We start from the raw sequence: 22,978 nt of genomic DNA, 5'->3' as shown, positions 1-22,978 counted from the left end.
TCCCAAAAGGCCTCTGTGATCCGACTCAAGGAGTCATGCGACTCTAGGTCAAGGGTAGTTAGGGGCGAGGAGCATATGCTCTGATACTAAATAATAGAAATAGGGTTGCAGGAATGCGCACACACACACACACACACACACACACACACACACACACACACACACACAATGGAGAAGGTCAAGAGAGCACACAATGAGATGATAGATAGATGGTGAATGTGTGATGTACAAAGAAGATAAGTATACCCCAAGATGTGTGTATACTAGCATGGGGAAAAAACTTCCTAAAGAGGGAAAAAGAGCCTCAATTGGTCCTAGTGTGTTCACACACATCACTACTAATTATGGCTATAGTATTGCATGCAAACATTTTCTCTACTATCACTTAATCAATTATAACTAAAGAAAACATGTTTTGTTCTTCTTACTTCAAGTAAATTATTAGCTTCTTTATATTGGTGTGCATGCCTTCTTTAATTTACATCTATCCTTTCCCATCATAAAAACTTTAATCAAGATCCATGCAAACAATAATGCATAACTCTAGGAGTTAGATGGAACCTCCACATATGGATCACCATTAGCTTATGGTGGTGAGAGGAGGGTGTTAGAAATTGTGGGTCTACATTTTGTGTTTAAGGAGAGGCATGTTGTTCTTTGACATGTGAAGATTTAGAGGCAACAAAGGTTCTCTAAAAATATGTGTATGGTGGTCAAATGTTAGTTTCGGATGGGGTCACTTAGGTGAAGGATTCCAATGATATAAGCAATGATGAAAGTTTCACACAAGTGGTAAGGATATTTGGGAGTTGAGTGAAACTTTTGGGCAGAAGAAATAGCACTATTATTAGTTGTTCATGGCATGATGCTTGAACAGAAGTTTATAGACACATTGTAGAAGTTCCTTGTGCCTTAATATTTGAAAATAATATGCCAGAATATTTTTGGGCTAAAGTAGTAGCACTATTATTTACATTATGAACATGACCCCCACTGTAGTTGTTCATGGCATGATGCCTTAACATAAGTTTACAGGCATAAAACAAGATGGGTTTCACTTAAAAGTGTTTAAATGTATTGCATATGTGCATGTTTCTGATGAAGTGAGAACCATGTTAGATCCAAAGGTAGAGAAATGCATCTTTATTATTGGTTATGCTTTGGAGCAGAAAGGTTATAGATGCTATAACCGTATCACTCGTGAGATGTGAGTGGTGGGGTTATAGATGCTATAAGCGTATCACTCGTGAGATGCGAGTGGTGGGGTTATGTTATAACCCTACCACTCATGAGATGCGAGTAAGTAGAGATGTTGTCTTTGATGAGATGAGTAGTTCATATGCACCAATGAAGGCAAATGAACATGTAGATGTAAGAAGTAATGATGTTGTACCACATCTAGAGCAACAATCACATGTGCTTAGTGGACCTGAAGTGTCCTTTAATAATGGATCCAATGTTGGTCATGCAGGTAAAGGGTAGATGTAGGGAATGTGGATGCATCATCTTGTGGTACTACAGGTGCTGGTACACATGTATCACACAAAGGGAAGGAAATGGTAGATTAACCATTTGTGCATGATCTATCAACAAGTCACTCTTATGTGGATAGTGACTCTAGTGGCTCCAAGTAGAGCCTTGATAAGGGGCTTGGTATTTCATCAATGTTACTCCTAGTGCACAGAGAACCTTGGTTGTTTTGAGGACACCAAATAGTGAATGAGGTGTATAGAATTGGCTCGAGTGTAGATATCCTATTGATAGGTTGAGATATGATGGATATACAACCTATCACTATGCTTACATGGTTGAAGTAATATAGGAGATAGAACCCACTTGTCTTCAGTAGACACTTGGAAATCAGAAACGAGATGAAGATGCCATGGATGAGGACATGGAAACATTGGATACAAATGTGACATGGGAATTAGTGCCTTTTCCTAAGGATAAGAAGGCAATTTGATGTAAGTGGATGTATATAGATGGACCTGAACATGGACTCCTCAGGAAATGAGTCGAGTTCTTGGATACAAACTGGATGAAGGATGCATGTATTATAATAATTGGCTATGTATCCCCAATGATGCAGGAATAAAGGGAAGAATGCTGAGAGAAGCCCATGATAGCCTGATAGCTAGACATCTAGGGTTTATAAAAACCTATATGTCTGTGAAGAAAAGCTTCTTTTGGCCAGGACTCAAAAAGGATGTACTTGATCATGTAAGGAAATGCTTAACGTGCCAAGGAGTCAAGGCAGAGAGAGTCAAGATGCCAGGGAAACTGCAGCCTCTAGACATTCCACAGATGAAGTGGGAATGCATTAGTATGGACTTTGTCACTGGATTACCTTCAGTGCAATCAAGTTACAACTCCATTTTTGTAGTAGTTGACAGGCTAACTAAAGTTGCCCATCTGATTCCAGTGAAAGAAACATACTCTACATTGCAATCAGGTTACAACTCCATTTTTGTGGTAGTTGACAGGCTAACCAAAGTTGCCCATCTGATTCCAGTGAAAGAAACATACTCTGCAGTGCAATCAGGTTACAACTCCATTTTTGTGGTAGTTGACAGGCTAACCAAAGTTGCCCATCTGATTCTAGTGAAAGAAACATACTCTGCAGTGCAATCAGGTTACAACTCCATTTTTGTGGTAGTTGACAAGCTAACCAAAGTTGCCCATCTGATTCCAGTGAAAGAAACATACTGTACAGTGGATGTTGCCAGAGTTTTCCTTAACGAGATCTTCATATTGCAAGGTTTACCCAGGAGGATAGTAAGTGACCAAGATCCCAAATTCACATCGAAATTCTGGACTGCATTCTTTGAAGCACTAGGAACTTTCTTGGATCTCAGCACAGCCTACCACCCCGAAACAAATGGCCAGACAGAAAGGGTGAATCAAGTAATTGAAGATATCCTTCAGTCATGCTGTAGTAGCAGGGAACCCAAGAAGTGGTTAAGTCATTTGCATTTGGTCGAATTTGCTTACAATGCTTCTTATCATCGGAGCATCGGGATGAGTCCTTTCAAAGCTTTGTATGGACAAGATTGCCTTACACCATTGACTTGGTCTGACGCATTGATCAGAGTCAAAATGTCCAGACAAATGCTTGATGACATGGACCAGCAGATGCAATCAATTCGTAAAGATAATGAACGATAAGGGACGTGAATGAATGTGATAACATGTGAATCGGGATGTGAGAGTTATTCTCATCAATTTTGATTTTATGCATAAAAAGATGCATAAAGAAATTTATTTTTATTTCAAAAGAGTTATTCTCATTAAAATTGAATTTATGCATAGAAAGATGCATAAAAGATTTATTTTTATTTTAAAATTGTTATTCTCCTTAAAATTGAATTTATGCATAAATAGATGCATAAACGGATTTTTATAAAAGTGTTATTTCCCACTGAAGTTATTCTTATGCATAAATAGATGCATAAAGAGTCTTTATATCAAAAATATGAATTCTCTTACATTCTATAAATAGATGTGATATGAATCAGATAGATGAGAATGAATAGAGGATGGATGTGATGAGAATGAAAGGTAAATAGATGTGATGATATGTGATGCAAATTAGATAGATGGGAATGAACGGATGGATGGATGTGATGAGAATAGAAGTGATGAGAATGAGAGGTAAATAGATGTGATGAGATGGGATGCGAATCAGATAGATGGGAATGAATGGATGGATGGATGTGATGAGAATGAGAGGTAAATAGATGTGATAATATGTGGTGCGAATCAGATAGATGGGAATGAATGGATGGATGGATGTGATGAGAATAGGAGTGACGAGACTGTGAGGTGAATAGATGTGATGAGATGTAATGCGAATCAGATAGATGGGAAAGAATGGATGGATGTGATGAGAATAGAGAATGAAAGGTAAATAGATGTGATGATATGAGATGCGAATGAGATAAATGTGAATGAATAGATGAGATGTGATGTCATGTGAATCAGTATGTAAATGAATGTGATATAGGATGTGAATGAATGTGATAACATGTGAATCGAGATGTGAATGAACGATAAGGGACGTGAATGAATGTGATAACATGTGAATCGGGATGTGAATGAATGATAAGGGACGTGAATGAATGTGCTAGTATGTGAATCGGGATGTGAATGAATGAGATGTGATGTGAAATGGATGTAATAAGATGCGATGTAAACTGGATAGATGTTAATGTATGTGAAGTGATGAGATGTATGGGTAGATGCAAGTAGATGTGATCTGATGAGGATAAATGAGGAAATAAGTGGAGTTAGAAAAAGATGTGATTAGATGAGAATGGAAATACTTATGAAATGAATGTGGATTGATGTGTGGGTAATGTGGATTGATGTGGATGGATGAGTGGATAATGTGGATTGATGTGGATTGATGTGTGGGTAATGTGGATTGATGTGGATTGATGTGGATGGATGAGTGGATAATGTGGATTGGGTAATGTGAATTGACGTGTGGATTGATGTGGATGGATGAGTGGTGGATAATGTGGATTGATGTGGATGATGTGGATGATGTGGATGGATGTATGGATGATGTGGATTGATGTGTGGAATGTGGATTGACGTGTGGATTGATGTGGATGGATGAGTGGATAATGTGGATGGATGTGGATGGATGTATGAATGATATGGATTAATGTGTGAGTAATGTGGATTGACGTGAATGGATGTATGGATGATGTGGATTGATGTGTGGATAATGTGGATTGATGTGGATGGATATATGGATGATGTGGATTGATGTGGATGGATGTATGGAAGATGTGGATGGATGTGTGGATAATGTGGATTGATGTGGATGGATATATAGATGATGTGGATTGGTGTGGATGATGTGGATGGATGTATGGATGATGTGGATTGATGTGTGGATGATGTGATTTGATGTGGGAATGATATGATGTGATAGGGATCGATGAAGAAAAAAAATTTGGGAAGATGAGAAAAGATGGGGACTATTGTGAAAGGATGTGGAGTGATGAGAAAAAATGAAAATATTGTTGGAACTGTATTTGTATGTGAAATTTGTTTTTAAATGACTAATTTATGTCAAGAATGATGGGGAAATATTTTGAATGTCTTGTGAATGAGGTCGTGGAGACCTATCTGTTAAAGTTGCAACTGCTGACGAAGTGTCAATAGAGGACGTCTTGTGTAGCAAGGTCGGCCGAGGTCTTGACCAGCCTTGGTTTGATTTAAATGGTGAGCTTCCAGTACAGTGGATGAGGGACCAAGGAAGTGGCCTATGAGAGAAGTGTTAGGTGACCTACGAAGGATCCTAGAGGGTGCTAACCATACAGTGCTCGAGCTTTGGGTCGTCGCCGAAGATACCCACACGTTCGTTGGGGAAGATATTGGAACAAGGAGTAAGAGTTGTTTTCTGAATTCGGGCATGGATCTGGTTGGTTGACCTTGCTGGTCCTCAGCGGATGAGTCCATGGCTCTTTTATATGGAACCGTTGGTTGATCTTGCTTATCTTCAACAGAGATTCTATTTTGATATGTGAATATATTGCCGGTTACTATGAGCTAGGAACTATCAAAAAGGCCCCTGAGTGAACAGGTCGTGAGCGTTCTGGTTGCCGATGATGCCATAGGTACACCGATGAAGGAATGATTGGAAATAAGGATTCAACCGGAGATTTTGAGGATTGTGATCAGTGACACAATGGTTTCATTAAATGATTGTTTTAAAGATAGCTAATGCTGAGAAAAAGGCAATTTCATATTGGGTGTGTAAGTGGTGTGACTAGTTTTAAGTTTGCATGAATATCCGGCTACTAGGGGGCCTGGGAACTCTTTTCCCTGGTACACCCGGGATAAAACCTAACCAAATTCTTAATTGGATACCATCACTACAGTGGTTGGGCGGTTGGCTAACCCGCAGGACTGGATGGGGTTAGGCTGGACTGATGGATCCTTAAATTGAGACTCAATTCTGTTATGGTACGATAGATGAAGTAAATCCCGGACAAAAATTGTTCTATGGAAAAGAATCAACGGTTGTGCCTCTCAATGAGGAAAAAAGCGTTGGCCTCTATGATCCAAGTGTAATCTTTTCCATGAGCTGACTTGGGACTTACGGGTTTGGTCATATCAATTCAGTTAGTTAAGGCTTTTGACTACGTTAGAGAAAAGTTCTCCTGGAGGAATCGCCCGTGCTTTTCGGGCAAGGGAAGTTTTTTCGGGATCGGTTTTGGAAGAACCGATGGATTAGTCTCTTGTCCGGATATCCATGGGCGAGGCCCCGACGAGTGTGAGACCCTACCCCACGCAAGAAGTGCTACTTCCACTGCTAGAACCCCTGAATTCGTTGCGTGGTGGGGATAGGGATCTCACAGGTACCAAATGGGTTTGGAAAGTATAAGGCTGATGGCTCACTTGAAAAATATAAAGCTAGGTTGGTTGCACAGGTAGAGGGTTTTGACTTTGATGAAACCTTTGCTCCCACAGCTTATATAACAACTAATAGGGCGGTACTTGCCTTGGCTGCTCACAAAAAGTGGCCAGTCTTTCACATGGATGTCAAATAAGCATTTCTAAACGGCCATCTCAAGGAGGTATATGTAGCTCAGCCACCAGGTTTTTAGATGCCCATATCAGAAAACAAAGTTTGCAAGCTGAATAAGGCATTGTACGGGCTGAAACAGGCCCCAAGGGCATGGTATCATAGGATAGACCAATGTTCCAAAAAGATTGGGTTTATGAAATGCTTCTGATGCTAACTTTATTGTTCTAAAAAGGCATGGCAAGACTGTTTTGGTTGTCTTGTATGTAGATGACTTAAACATTTTAGGTGACAATGAAGAGATGATTCAGAATACAATGGATATGCTAAGCCATGAGTTTGAGATGACGGACTTAGGTCTTATGCATTTCTGTTTGAGGATTGAGGTATGGCAAGAGTCAAGTAAAATCTTCATTTCGCAACAAAAGTATTCTTGGGAGATTCTCAAAGCATTTGGGATGACGTGAACATGAAGCTTTCTGCAGAGGATTCTTCATCACTTGTTGACATCAAGAAGTACAAGAAGTTGGTGGGGAGTTTGATTTTTCTCACTAACACTAGACCTGATATTAGCTTCACAATTGGTGTGTTAAGCAGGTTTTCCAACAAGCCACGAGAGAGTCATTGGAAGGAAGGGATGAGGGTACTTAAGTACATAGGAGGTACTCTTGAGTATGGCATCACTTACAGCATGGATGACACTCTGACAGGTTATTGTGACTCAGATTGGGCAGGAGATTGTGACTCTAGGAAATCAGTTTCTGGATATTGTTTTTCACTTGGTTCTGGTGCTTTCTCTTGGACCAAGAAAAAGCAACCTATAGTGGCACTTTCTTCCACAAAGGTTGAGTATAAGGCAGTTTGCTTTGCTGCATGTGAGGTAGTATGGCTGAGAAGAATCTTGGTTGACATGGGAGTTCAGATCAGGGAGGCTACGGTCTTGTGGTGGGACAATCAGAGTTGCATGGCTATCTCCAAGAACCCCATGTTTCATGCTCGCACAAAGCACATTGAGATTCAGTATCACTATGTGCGGGAGCTGATAGAGGATGAGATAGTGGAGCCGGAGTATTTCTCTATAGAGCAAAACTGCGTCGATATCTTCACCAAGGTTCTTGGGAAGGACTAGCTCACTCGGCATCTTCATCGACTTGACGTTGGGACGAAAAACCTAGTTCATCTTCGGTGGACATTGAGGGGGGTGTTAGTATACACTCAATGCTCGCCTCTCAGCATGTATCTCACTTTGATGTATAATGCACATTTGTTAGGCCCCCATTATGAGGAGTAGCCATGGTGCATATGTCTTTAGTGGGAACCCCAGCTTAAACACTGTGATGGGGTCATTATTGTGACCATTTGATGATGGTTACAAGATGGTCAGGGGTACGAGCGTTAGCTAGGGTCCCTAGAATATTCTCTCAAATACCAGGTCCATCATTAGTGACCGTGTCTATGTAGTGTAATCGCCCTCATTGTATATGCGTCTACCACACCGCCTACAAAAATATAAATAGACATGATTGCCATGAGCTAAGGTATCCAATGCTTATGAGTATCCACCCCCTTCTACACTTCATACATACTCCATACAGAGTCCGTCTAGATCGCCATCTAAGCTCTACTTGAGAGCGCACGGGTGGACAACACCATACTTGTACCTCTTTGGTATAATCAGAATTTTAAATTCTCTCCATTGTGTATCTATTGCATTGTCTATTGTGCTTTGTCTTGCTATCTCTTTCCATTATGCCATATTCTTATATATAGTACTAGAAAGTCTAGATTTCAACCTAGCATGGTTCTAGGGTGTCTAGGATGCATGTAGAAGCCTAAGTTTAGGGTTTTAGGACTAATTATAGCAAAAAAACACCAAGCGTTTCTTCATGATGGCAACCATAGAGGATATTTTCGCTTTGATGAAAAGGCAAAGTGAAGCTAGTTGGACAATGTTCCAATGGCAATCCCAAGAAAGGGAAAAGCTTTACCAACAAGTATGTGAAGACCAAGATCGCCAAAGGGAACAACGTGAAGAAGAAGCAAGGAATAGAAGGAAATAACGTAAACAAGAATCAAGGCAAAGAAGAAAAGACAAAAAGACGTGAAGAAGAGTATTGGAAAGAAATAGAGAAGCTTTTTGCCATGATGAGTCAAAGTACTCAAGTGGAAGCAAGTGTGGTAAAGACCAAGGAAGAGGACAAGAGTACCATAGTAGAAGACCAAGGGCAAAGGGATACCAAAGAGGCACTAGAAACCATGTCAGGGATCCGTAGGTCGAGGTCAACCAAGATGTACAATTGTTTGAGCATTCAGAGCCACAAACCATTCTAAATTCCATGCGAGTTCCCGAGATCATCATAGTCATCAAGGAGGTGAAAGTTCGCGAGGTTCCCACAATTATCTCCAAATCCATTGATGAGGAGGAGAAGATAAGTACTTTAGTTTTTGAGGTGTTCATGGAGTCTAACATGCCAATAAAGCTTCCAAAGGCAAAGGGGCAACTTCCATTGCCCGCAGCTCTCGACAAGGAGATAGTGGTGGAGACACCCTATGGGAGATCCAATCCGCAATCGAATCGATAGCATCATGGAGCAAAGGCGCATCATGTGCACCCTAGCTCCAAGTTTAGCAAAATGAATTGCACGTGCACACCTTAATCTCATGCCACGTAGACATGATTATTCCTTATAGCCGCCTTAAGGGCAAAGTTGGAGGTCGTATATGGGCAGTTTGGAGCCAATTTGGTGCCCTTATAGGTTCTCAGAGGTGCCCAAGAGATGCACCAATGGTTGGGACATATTATGGGCATAATATGAACACATTTATGACATTTTTGATGACTTTTTATGGCCTAAAAAGTGAAAACTGACCTGATTACGACTTGTTATCTCTTTACTATATAAAGCCAACTCATGGGTCATTCATAATCATTCAAAGACAGAGATTGCAAAGCCAAGACCAAGGACATGTAGTCTAATAGTTTGGATCAGCCAAGTATATCTCCAAATCAGTGTTTTTCATTAGCGCACAGTGGAGGATAGTAAGCATAAGTTCAATTATAGCATTCATAGTCTAGATCTACATTGGATCTATGACAATCATTGTAATTCCTCATTCATTCAGTAATATATAGTAGGAGTAGGTTAGGTAAGGAGTCTCTCTCTTCTCCTTCTCTCTATGTCATGAGCATGTGATTAGCATTAATTTTTATTACTTTGTGTTAATCATCATTAAGCACGCTTCTGCATAGTAGTCATGTTACAAGCCTGTATTGGAAGATCCAACCAAAGTGGAAGAACAAGAAGAAATCTTGCAACCGGAATAGATTGTATTCCATTTCGTAAGAAAAAGAGGAAAGACAATGCTTAGGAACTTTCTCTTGAAGTTTAAGAACTATTTGCCTATGTATGAGAAATGGATGCCAGAAGAGTACTTCAAGGACTCCCAAATATTCTTCGAGTTTATGAGAAATCAGTTAGTCCCGATGTATTTGAAGTATAGGCTTGAAACATCTTGCAATCAAGACAGATTTAAGAGGGAGGGATTGTACCTCTAGCCCTCTTCATTGTATATATTTATACTGAAATGGAATTGATCATTATCTTACTTATGTAATGGCTAATTAGATATGCTCTAGTTTGGGTGGCAATGATGCCTGAAAGCCCAAGGAGCAAGATTTGTATATGGGAGGCAATGATGCCAGAAGACCCATTGGACAACGATGCCAGATATTATTGGATTTCGCAGTCAGGCGGTCATTGCGACAGATGGCCTCGATGATTGTATTGGATTTTGCAGTCGAGTGGTCATTGTTGTGACCACATGGCCCACATGGTTGTATTGGACTTCATAGTCGAGGGGTCATTGCGACTAGATGGCCCACATGACTGTATTGGATCTCATAGTCAGGCGGTCAATGCGACCAGATGGCCCAGATGATTATGGAAGAATTCTTGGGCGGTCCTAGTGACCAAATGGCCTTGAGCAACAGTCTGAGCGGTTTCCCTCAGGAACCAGATGACTCAACATGGTTTCGATGAATCCAAACAGGATAATCCATGAACATGAGGATCATTACTTGTGCATTGCATACTGATGTATGTTTGAATTTCTTTGACTTTGTGTGCTGTTTTTGATGTGTGGACATTTCTTTGAATTTATGACATGTGATAGTCCGCTGGGTTCCAAACTACCAGGCAGTACCTGGAATACCCAGTAGACACGAATGATGCATACTTGTTTGTTCACTAGCTTGTGTCTAGTTTTTGCAGAAGGTGAGTATGAATTTATTATATCTAACACATGTGACAGCTATGAAGAACATGTACCATGAAGAACAAGGACATCGATCAAAGAAAAGGCATAAAGATGTTGCTAGATGAGAAGAAGGCACCACATATATGAGGAAAGACCAAATGCACAAGAGCACGAGATGGGGCTAGTACCACGATCATATGGAATATATGTATCCCATAGCGAAGGACAACTGTGATATAAGAGGGAGGGAATATAACTATTTGGCCCTCCAAGCCCTTTTCACATGATGGAACTCATGCTCGGACACATGGACAGGTTGATGGATACATGGGAACAGGGTTCCTAAAGCTGGCATTGGACAAAGTACCAAGTCTAGGTCAAAAAGTAAGAAAAAGCAAAAAGTCAAACTATGTTGACCAAAATCTAAGGGCACCATTGGAAAGAGGACATCAAACTGGATCAAAAAGCTAAAAGCCACTTTTCCAAAAAGCATCTCCAGAGCCAAAAAGCAACTCTATTTTCCACCGCCTAGAGCCAACTCTGTTGCCACCTATTCGCTAGTTTGCGCTACCTAGTGTACCGCCTCCAATAGCGCTGCCTACGCCTCCTATAACACCGCCATGCGCCGCCATTCAGTTGTCGCCTCTGCACCGCCTATCAACCACCGCCTACGCCGCCTTTCGAGGGCTGCCACCATCTGAAGGAACACCGCACCCACCCCTAGGGAGAAGAACCTTCACCATCTTCTCTCGTTTTTCCAGTATCTCTATCTCGGTGTGTGCCTTTTGAGATTCTTTGACCAGTTTTGGTGTAGAGACACTTGTGAGTATTTTTGAGCTATAGACTTGGTTCAGACATTGGATATTGGTACTAGCCTAGTGTGAGACACTTGTGGGTCATCCTCGTGGTGAGCTCGGCGCATCAGGGAATCTTGTGCCTCGACATTGACTTCAGCCCGTGTGCCGACCTCGACATCGGCACACTTATTTGATATTGTATTCATTTGTTGTATTGGTCCTGGCTTGGAAGAGCCCGTGGATTGTTTCTGAAATAAATTCCTAAAAAGGGGGCGGGACCTGTTTCTCGCTTAGCGTGGTGTACTGTGTGAAACCCCTATACCCACCATCTCTCTTTTTTCTGCCTTCTCTCTCTCTCTCTCTCTCTCTCTCTCTCTCTCTCTCTCTCTCTCTCTCTCTCTCTCTCTATCTATCTATCTATCTATCTATCTGTATCTCTTGGACACGTGGTTGAATCTATCATTACACGCTCCATTGGGCTTATAGAACATCTAGTGGACTCCTGGCCGAGTCGTTCTGAACAAGGGCTCACAAAGGGCCTCCACCTACTATACAGATATGTCCACGTGTCATGCAAGTGCAGGATGCATACGACATCCCCTTCTCCTTAACTTGACAAAAGCTGCATAGGCTCCAAATAGTCCATCAATAATGCCGAATAATCATCGAAAAAATTCTTGTCAAGCCAAACCGCTTCATGTGTCCCTTGGTTCATGTGAGGAACTGTCTCTCTTCAGCTCTGGAGCCATGCTTGAAGCAATGCAAGAGGATCTGTTCTATAACCAGAACTTCAGCCTCGTCCACTATATTTGGTTCTTGTTCATCGTGGTGGAGAATGAAGAGAGAAGGTCTATATAGGGCTTCAACCAACTGACATGGGACACATCATGCATGGTCCAACTGAAAGGTAGCTTTAGCTTCATAGAAACCTCATTGATCTTCTTTAGAATGGGAAAAGGTCCAAAGCTTTAAAACAATATTCGTAATTAAGGATCCTGTCATACAAGTCTCACACCACCTTCTGTATCCTGAGTTTCGTGAGTTTAGCAATCCACTTTTATCACTTCAAACTTTAAGAGATTTAGAGAGAGAGAGAGAGAGAGAGAGAGAGAGAGAGAGAGAACTTTACACCAGATTGGGTCCCGAATTACCCACTGAAGGGCCCCCTATCCTATTACCGGAATAATATTTGCTTTTATTACTTTGACGAGAATGACTTTGGATTAACGATGAGCCCAACGCAAGATCTCAGAGGACCAAGAGTGAGACTGAGCTGTACATAGCTATAGAAGGACCAATAATGACCGATCTCAAGCCTATGCACTCTTCCCAATGAAATGAGGGAAGGCTGCAAATCTGAGGCTGAGGTATGGACTGTTTGGGACTTTTCTGGCTATGCATTAATGTTGTAAATGAATGAATGCATGCGGGTTACCTTCATTGGAGTACTGTAGCAAAACGATGATGATAGGGATGTTGAAAACTGATTGCAAGCAAAAAATGCAAGGTCTTATGTTGGCTGGATGCTGTAAACTACTACGTTTTTTTGAAGGAGGCTGAGTGCTCCTGCATTGAAGCTCCTACTTGATGTAGAATGAAGTGCTTGCTAAAAACGCTGAGGACTGATGTGTCTATATGCTAAATACTGAAACCGCTGAGTAGTGATGGGATTTAGGGCTGAATGATCAATCATTTATACTCTCGTTGGTGCTCCCGAGCGATGAGTTCAGCCTAACGCCAGTCTTTGTTGATCCTACGTTGGGCTTCCTCATAGTCCCGTCTATCTGCTTTTTTTCCCCGCCGTCTGGCCTCATCCTCTCATCTTTGTCATTCCATCTGAAAGAAGAGAGTGACGAAGTTGGGGGTAACTGGAGGTGTGGGTTTTGCCCAAAAGTTGGAGACGCTCCATAAGAATCTAGTTCTGAGCTCGGAGTAGAGCTCTAGTATCTATAGTAGGTGGAAGAGCTCAGAGTCGGTCTCCTTCGAGGGAGACATCTTCCTGTTGATGTGTACTCTCCTTTGTAGACATGATGTTAAAGTCGGTGGTCGTGCCGGAATGCAATCTGACCATCCAAGAATGCCATCACGCTAGGATGCGGGGTGTGTGGACAAGCTGAATCTAATACCAATGTAACATGCAGCGGAAGTATTCGTAATTAAGGATCCTATCACACAAGTCTCACACTGCCTTCTGTATCCTGAGTTTCACGAGTTTAGCAATCCACTTTTATCACTTCAAACTTTATGAAATTTAGAGAGAGAGAGAGAGAGAGAGAGAGAGAGAGAGAGAGAGAGAGAGAGAACTGTACACCAGATTGATTGGGTCTCAAATCACCCACTAAAGGACCCCCTATCCTCTTACCAAAATATTTGCTTTTATTACTTTAAAGAGAATGACTTTGGATTGACGATGAGCCAAACGCAAGATCTCAGAGGACCAAGAGTCGTGCTGAACTGTACATAGCTGTAGAAGCATCAATAATGACCGATCTCGCGCCTATGCCAAAGAAATGAGGAAAGGCTACAAATCTGAGGCTGAGGTATGGACTATTTAGGACTATTCTAGGCTGTATGAATGTTGTAAATGAATGAATACATGCAGGTTACCTTCATTGGAGTGCTGTAGCAAAACGATGATGATAAGGATACTAAAAACTTGTTGTAAGCAAAAAACGTAAGGCCTTCTGTTGGCTGAATGCTGTGAAGTACTGTGTTTTCTTGAAGGAGGTTGAGTGCTCATGCGTTGAAGCTCCTAGTTGATGTAGGATGAAGTGCTTGCTGAAAGCGCTGAGGGTTGATGTGTCTATATGCTGAATACTGAAAACGTTGAGTGCTGATGAGATCTAGGCCTGAATGGTTGCCCTTCTACTTATCCTCTAGCTCTCGACTGACAATGGTACCAACAAGAGTATTGGGAATGGAAGTCGAGGTATCCTAAAGTGGTATCCGCATCTCCAAGGCCGCCTATATCCAAGCCTTGCACTCTAGCATCTGTTTCCCTTGGTGCACTATGACACACAGAGTCTTGGAGGCATTGGTATCACCACTCGCAACTTGGCTTCTTGATGCAATCGCTATAGAGAAAACAGTTTCTATAGGGACCTAGTGTTCTCTCTCATCATCGAATTTTGCCATAGTGGGAGTAGTCAAAGTTTTCCGTGACCACAAATAAATCATCCAATTTGTGTGTGGGAGACGCTTGCGAAGGCTATATAAACCAACCATCCTTCGAGGGACAGGAGTCACACTGGAGGCACATCAACGAAAAAAAAAATCTTCTTTTTTTTGGCCGAGTATGGGACCAAAATTTTGTTTTCAATCAATTTGTTAGGTAGCTTGTGGTGGAGACCCTTTGAACCTTAGAAATATAAAAAGTGAAAACCTTAGAAATGTTATCTTTTTTTGCTTTGACATGTGGCAATGGGAGGGACATTTAATTAAAAAAAAGAAAATATGTTTGATTAATATGTAGAGGTAGTAGTTAGCTCAAGCTCAAGCCAAGACCGCACGCGCTCGAGAGAGAAAATATGTCTGATTAATATGTGATTAAATTTGATTAATTTGTGATTAATGTCATTAAATCTAATAAGCATTGTGCAATTTTTAATTGTCATCTTGTTTTTTTTAATTGTCATCTTGTTTTTTAAAGCGTCTACTCGAATATGAGACGGCGACATGGAGTCATGAGTGAGATGAACGAAGAACGCTTGTCTAAGTCACTAACAGAATTTTTTTTTTATGTGCTTAAGCTCGATCAAATAAAAAAATATAAAATAAACTAAGGTTCATTGTCAATGTACAAACCAGTGTATCCACCGCTTGCAAAGCTCTAATACCAAAATAACATGCAGAAGCTTACAGACATGATTATACTTTGATAATGAAAATTCAAAACCTTGGTTCTTGATGATAGCACAATGAAACGCAGATAAGACTACAAAAGAGAGAGAGAGAGAGAGAGAGAGAGAGAGAGAGAGAGAGAGAAGACGAGTACACCCGATTGGGGTGGGTAGTGTGATCTACATGACGATTACTAGGCTACAGTTGATCTACTATGATGTTGCTACACTTGTTAGGAGTCAATTTGTGCAGCCCCCCCTATATGAAGCCACATTTTGATATGCTAAGACGAATTCTAAGGTACATAAGGTCCACTATTGATTATGGACCTTTTTAGGAGGTTGGCAGCAGTGAGATACATCTACATGGGTATACAAATGTTGATTGGGCTAGTAGTGTCTTTGACAGGAGATCTACCAATAGCTTTATGCTTTCTTTTGGGAGTGCTGCTATGTGTTGGAGTAACAAGAAACAACCAACAATTATTTTATCAAAAGTACACATGTAGTGTATAGGGGCATTGCTATGGTAGCTTGTGAGGTAGCTTGGTTTCAAAAGCTACTTGGTGATATGACTTGATATCAGAGCCTTATTAGAGATTTTATTATCTTAATTAGTTGCTAGATTAAAATATTGATTAGTCACCTTTCTCTTCTTCTCTAATTTCTCGTCTTTGTCACTTTAAGTATCCGTATGATATTAATTGCTTGGTGATTGAACGAGAGATATTACTTATCAAAGAGAGAAAGAGAGAGACATTATTCTTTGTGTGGCTAAGAGAAAGAAAGATAGGAGAAGATTATTCTCTACAAAGTGGCAAGCTTGATCTTGAGCAGCCCAAGAAACAACAAACCAATCCCGACATTCTCATCTGGAGATAAGTAATACATCTCTCTAAGCTCCATAACATTGACATATGGAAAATCTAGCAACAATGACTCTCAGACTAGTCCCTTCTCTCACCAACAATGTGTATGCCCAATAACAATAGCAAGCCGTTTTGTAGCAAGTGAACCCTTTTCTTGTCAGTCTTCCTATTCTGTACAGCCACATTCAAGCTATAGTAGAGAGGAACCACAATAGCAACATCTCCTACTAGCTCAACAACACCACTGTGCTGCTCTACGTAAACACATAGCATCATGTAAGGTGGGCTTCCAAGCCGAGGGGGGCTCTTTGTGTAGCAATCAAGCTGCTCCGAAGAGCTCATACCTCCTCGTTGACATGGCAGCAAGCTGTCCTATAAATTGGCTCTTTTCCACCCAGAGGTTTAAATACTGAGAATATTAATGTTCTTAGAGGGACTTCAAAGATTTAGCGTAAAGAAACGTGCTCATGTGGTACATACCTATTCAAATGTATAAGAATGTGTGTGTGAAAAGCACTCTCCTCATCACCAAGACGTGCTTCCAACGAGCATCAAATTTAGGATGTTCATTGGTGCAATCTACATCAACATTGGGCTTCTTCAACGTTTTAAGATACCACCTAGATTGCTCTTACTATGTTTGCTCCACCTTTTTAATGAAAAAATCAAGCATTGTTTGGTTGCCCATAATCGAATTGTGGTTTTTTAAAGGATATGTAGAAACCTAATGCACATCAACAAGGGGGGCCATGCAGCTAGCCAAAAGTGAAGACAGCCAAAAAGTGCACTCGGTAACTTTCATTTGAGCTGATGCAATGGTAAATCTGTGCGTTGGGTCAAAAGAAGCTAGGCTGGGCTAAGTTAAGGTCGTTCATGCTCTCCACCATGGAAGCATACTACACAAATAATACTATGCTTTATCACAAATACTAGCGTGCTTTCTTTTTAACACCATGTTTCAACGTGTGTATCAATTGTACTCGATATAGCGTGAGTGTGTTTTAATATTTGGTGGAGGTAGTAGTCAACAGGGCTAGGCATCTATGAAGGTGTCTGATATGAAAAGCATGCAATCAAACTCTCCTCACTAAGACATGCAAAGAACCTTGGTATACTATGTCACATCTCTCTATAGAAAACCTAATTACGTGAAGTGGTGAACTTCCAATGTTGTGTGTCTCTCTTGATTGTCGGTGTGAGTACATAGCGGAGAGAGATAGAGAAGCTGCATATCTCCCTAGCTATGCGGGTATACTACCCTAAAGCGAATCTCGTGTGACACCACTTCGTAATGGTGGGGAAACCAAGTTTTCTCTACAGTGTTCTTCTCATTTTTGTAAAATCATTTTTTTATTACAGCGCAGCTTTAGATTTATACTCGTGTTATGATCCTCCTTAGATTCAAGTTCTGAAAAATATTGAGGTAATTTGCGTGGCTTTATCCAACAAAGTTGCTTCACCTAGGGTTTTGTTGAAAAGGTTTATTATCAAATACTACTATGCTCTCTTTTTTTGAACATGCATATTATTTTTACACCTTGGGCTTATCTTTCAAATCTTATTATCATTATCAATAATAAGCAATGCCATTATCCTTGAGCTTATCTTTCAAAGCATCTTATCATTGTCAATTAGCAATTATCCTTAGTGTTTTGAGATTAGTTATCTTCTCATTTTCATATCATCTAGAGGGAGTGGAGTTTAGGAATGCATCCCCGAGACGAGGAGAGGGCGTTAGAAATTGTTGGTGTGCGTTTCGTGAAGACGTGTCGTTCTCCCATGGAATGTGAGGCCCGGCAAGATATTTCTTAGTGTAGTGCTTATGGAATTCTTCAAGTTGCAACCTTAGCGCTACAAGGGCGCTCTCGTAGGTTGTTAAAAAAGAACCTTAGAAGAAATGTCCCATAATAGGTTGGCGTGCAGGCGCCTACAAAAGGTCATTCACGCGCATCTGGGAAGCATACTTACCTGGGCGGGGTCGATCGGTGATCAGGAAGGCCGATGGCCTAGGGTCGGCCCCTCCATTGCACTCTCGGACGGGCTGCACCCTAGCATCTCCCCAACGGGGAGAGTGCACGTCATAATTTGTGGTAGCGGGGGCTCGCGTTCGCGCGGCCCCCACCCAACCCCCCATCTCATCAAGTCGGAAGTGGTGTGTGCTGTTCTGCTTCGCTTCTGGCAGGTACTATTCTCGCATGTGCATTTTATTGTAGATGAGGTGGTGGTAGGCAGCAGGGGATGATGGATGAGAGCTTGAAGCAGCGAGAGCGAGAGAGAGAGCCCAGCACGATGAGCTACTCTCCAACACTGGACAGCAACCCATGAAGCCTCTTCACACAAACAAACACACACGAGTAAGCCGGCCCAATCTAGAACATGGGCATGCATCTGATGCTGCTGCTGGCGATTCTCACACCTCAACTTCTATTGGGCCTCCACCCAGACCTCAACTGGCTTCAACAAGGTACATACATCCGCTCACTTATTAGCAGAAGAAGGCTTCTAAGAAAAAAAGAAAGAAATATCACAAATGTCTAGCACTGTAGTAAATGTTCATGTTCATCAACCTACATGCATATATATATGTACATATATGGATATTTACCACATCTATATTTAACATATGAGCAGATGCTTCTTGACCCTTTTTCAACAGTTACATGCATACATAAATGTTATTACAAGGATATATTATGTACATGTTTACATCTGTGCGCGCGCGCACACGTGTGTGTTGTGTGTGTGTGCGAGAGAGAGAGAGAGAGAGAGAGAGAGAGAGAGAGTTCATTTATTGCTCAGCTTATGCAGAGGGCAGGTTGAAAAGAGTGCTGCCTGCAGAAGCCAGGGAGCATGCAGTTTTCAAATGTATAACAGTAACAGGGGTCAATGAGACGGGCAGGAGGCATATGCCTACCAAACAGTGGTGAGAATTGGGGGTCACATATACAAGGGTATGCTCTATGATCAGGGTCTAGATAGGAGGCAGGCATCATCTTCAAGCATTGCAGAGCTTCGGCTCGGTGGAATAAGTGTAGCACCATCAAGCTCAGCCACCATTGATGTTGCTGGACACCTTTATGGAACTTCTGAAAGTGTTTTTCTAGGAGGTAACCGTGCCACCCTTTAGTTTGCTATCATTTACGGGGTTTCCTAAGTATGTCTTCTCCCAATGATACAATACGAGGTGAAGGAAAGATGTGGCCTTACTTGACGTTATATGTTTAAACCTTTAGCTAATGAACATTCAAGTATCCCACCAGAGCTTCCCTGTCATTCTTGTATAGTAAGTGATTGTATGGTTCAAGTTATGCTGCGCAGGTGATTGATTGTGTTTGTTAATAGGAATGACGTGCTTAATCACAATTAAACATACGAAGAAAGAGAAAGGGAGAGACAATGCCCACGACATCAATTCCAGTCTCAATAACCCACAAAAGGGCAGGGCGTTTGTTAACCAATGACAAATCAAGGAGGCAAGGAAGGAGTAGGGAAAGGCTATCGCCGGCCCCCCATCTTCCCCTGGGAAAGGCCGACCGATGGCCTTTTCTGGCCATCAAGGACGGGGGAGTGAGAGAAGAAGCAATCAGTGCAGGCCACATCAGCCTCTACAGCTCTAATCCATTCCTGATGAGATGGAGATGGGTAGATGGACCAGATTTTGACATTTCAAATTCTGCCTCTGGTAATGACAAGTGACTGCAGCGGATTCTGACAACTCAGCACTGCAGAAATTAATGCGTTCCGCACGCTTACATCATCAATTACAGTCTCAATAACCCACAAAATGTTTACAACGCTAATGTGCTTAATCACAAATGAAAATGTAAGGAAGGAGTAGCCTATACTCCCACAAATAAGGCTGTGAGGGGAGGAGGCTCCAGGTGAGCGTTCTACAGAGATGGTGACAGGCCGAGAGCTATAATGGGGCCACATCAGCTGGAGCTAGTGGAATTGACACTGACAGGCAAGTACATCAGATTGATATTCCCACAAATAAGGCTCCCTGATTTGATGCTGGAGATTCAACGTCAGGCGACCTGCATATGTGACGAGGCTTCATGGGTTGCTGTCCAGTACTACTCCCCTCCCCCTCTCGCATGTGCATTTTATTGTAGATGAGGTGGTGGTAGGCAACAGGGGATGATGGATGAGAGCTTGAAGCAGCGAGAGAGAGAGAGAGCCCAGCACGATGGTTGATTGGATCATACCCTGGCTTTTCAGCCGCCGTTTTTGAACATGATGTTTACTACTGTCCCTAGAACCTGCGGCCAGCAGGAGAGCATGAGACTTTCTGTGTATATCAATCATTCTCCAATAATTATTGAGATTAACCTACACTATAGGTGTGTGCTTCTTCTAAATTAAACATAGGATGTCTGACGGGATCCATTTGAATGTGAAAATAATTGCATGTTGATAAATTTCTTTAAATTTTCTATTAAAAAAAAAAATTTCCATCAGCAAGGAGATGTGCAGTCTCACCGGGTAGCTTTTCATGATGCAAGCATGTGGGCAGGGGGGGAGATGATCGCTTTTGCAGGTTTCAGACAAAAGTTCGTCTGTCATCATCGGTTTCAGAGCAAGGCTGACGCAGTGGTTTTTCACTCCATAATTTTGCCTCGTGTGGGAGACCTTCAAGACTCCTCAGCACAAGGAGGAATATACTGCATGCTTTAGCTGGGGATGAGGAGGATAGGGAAAGAGTCTCCGCAGAATCCCTTCCCAATTTCGCCTCTCGTAGGCATTTCATGCAGTTAATGAGGCCCTCTACTCATCTCAGCAGATGCAGGTCATGGAGGCAGCAAATGAAAAAAATGCAAGCCATCAACAGGAAGCCTTTCTTCTTGAGAAGCAGCTACAGTTGGAACAGGCGTAGGGAAGTCCCTCTACTCATCTCAGCAGATGCAGGTCATGGAGGCAGCAAATGAAAAAAATGCAAGCCATCAACAGGAAGCCTTTCTTCTTGAGAAGCAGCTACAGTTGGAACAGGCGTAGGGAAGTCCTTTGACTGGAATCAAAGAAGCTGAGGAAGCCCTTTGGTTTGGTTTCAGCAGAAGTAGTGTTAGAAGACCACCCTTTATGGAGACCCCAAGGCGGCTCAAGACACTCTCACCATTTTGCACAGGGTGATTGGCATGGGTGGAACTCTGATTGACCGTCATAGGAGAGCGCTCTCTTGGGGCACCAGGGAAGGTAGCTCTCACCAGGATTTCAGGTGGAGCCGCTCCGTGTATCCCGTGGATGAATCAATTCAAGGCCTATTACAAAGTGGTGCGTATGGAAGAAGCTCCAGCCCTTTATATGTATCTGTCGTTACTTGGTGGAAGATCATGCCACATCAAGAGGGGAGGTGAAATACTCGTGGGATGATTTCGGGGATCAGCTGGAGCATCTTATGTACGGCCGCTTTACATTCCGATTGTAGAAGTTTAAACAATGGCTGGAAGAAAGCATTGGAACAGTATTCCAGTAGTGTGGAGCAGCTTGGAGTTCAACGTCAAAAACGGGAACAAAGCCAGCAAGAGACAGGAGAACAAGCCCATCGTTTCCCAATTTCTCAACGAAAGCCAGCCCTCTTCATGACAAACCCCTACACAGCCCCTCTCAGGAGGTTCCTTAAAGTAAGGAGGACAAAACCCAACCCCAAAAAGGATAGGCACACACAAGGCTTTCTATCCCAGTAGGAGATGGAACACCGTTATCGGGTAAGCAGATGCCTTGGGTATCATGAGGTGGGACACTCGTAAATAAGCTGACTGACCAACAGCCCATAGCACCTGATGGTACCGATTGCAGACAATGAAGTTCTTGAAGAGTGAAGGTTCTTCGTTCTGTCCATCCTTGCAACAACAGCTCCATCCTTTGTTTGTGATGTCTGCAAGGCACTATTTGAGGTAACCAGTTCAGTGCAGTATTTGGGAAGATTCAGCCCTGTTTGTACTCATTCTTATTTTCAGCAATCAAAGCGAATACGCCTTGGGAAGGGGGTGCTGAAGCCAGTATTTGTGACCCCGCTTGGTGTACAGTGTACTTCTCTCTCTTTCCCTTCTCTCCTTCACTTGCAAGGTAACCCACCAGTTCACCCCTTGTACTTGCAAGTAAAAGTTCCTTGAATCTTCCGCATGTTACATTGGTTTTAGAGCTTGATCTTGTATGCTGGTCTTACGCTAACCATTGCACCGCTGGTGGGAGAAGATGCTATTTTGAGCATCGGTTCTTTCGCAACTAATGCTCTCTTGATCCAAAGGCATTTTCACACATTGATCTTGCACTAGCCTGTCACGTGCATCCCGCACTTGGATGCCACGTGGAAATGTTTGTACAAGATAAGTGCAAACCTAAGGCCAGACATCAAGCGTTTGGTGAGCCCTTGTCTAGGGTCGAGTTGATGGTGTTGTGTTGTGTGTGTCCCACACATTTTGTTGTGCCTGTCTGCTGGCACCGTCTTTGTGAACCACTTGGCAGCATACATGATGTACAAGTTACTCAAAACACTTATTAGATGATGCATGTTGGATGTCCCAGGCTAAACTAATCCAGTCCAATGAAACCAAATCCTAGAACACTCAGGTGACAGACAGACAGCACAATACTGAAACCATCTTTAGGACGCAGCTGAAAAACCAGAAACAACACCAAAAGAACATAGCACTGAGCTAGAACGGCCGGCCCCTC

The 22,978-nt window shown here is 42.1% G+C and overlaps 1 long non-coding RNA gene and 1 other non-coding gene across 7 annotated transcripts in view; both read left to right on the top strand.

Annotated features, from left to right (window-relative positions):
* Window positions 1-22,428, top strand: part of LOC147608727 (uncharacterized) — a 346,296-nt gene extending 323,868 nt beyond the window's left edge. Inside the window, exons 1-4 of one of the 6 annotated variants that reach the window (XR_015264333.1) lie at window positions 18,239-18,767; window positions 19,112-19,410; window positions 19,646-20,646; window positions 20,809-22,428. This is a non-coding gene — a long non-coding RNA (uncharacterized LOC147608727). Of the gene's footprint in view, window positions 1-18,238; window positions 18,768-19,111; window positions 19,411-19,621; window positions 20,649-20,808 lie in introns of those variants that run through there. The other 5 variants (XR_015264332.1, XR_015264322.1, XR_015264321.1 and 2 more) reach the window with 5 other exon arrangements.
* On the top strand, window positions 18,264-18,425 carry LOC147608728 (U1 spliceosomal RNA). The gene has a single exon (XR_015264424.1). It is a non-coding gene; the product is annotated as a U1 spliceosomal RNA (small nuclear RNA).
* Window positions 22,429-22,978: the final 550 nt, after the last annotated feature.

This window comes from Cibotium barometz, chromosome 52 (genome assembly GCF_041138505.1).
Source record: "Cibotium barometz isolate CiBa-2024 chromosome 52, ASM4113850v1, whole genome shotgun sequence".
In the NCBI taxonomy this organism is placed as follows: Eukaryota; Viridiplantae; Streptophyta; class Polypodiopsida; order Cyatheales; family Cibotiaceae; genus Cibotium; species Cibotium barometz.
Note: the sequence above shows the minus strand (reverse complement) of the source record. Positions and strands in the feature narration are given on the sequence as shown.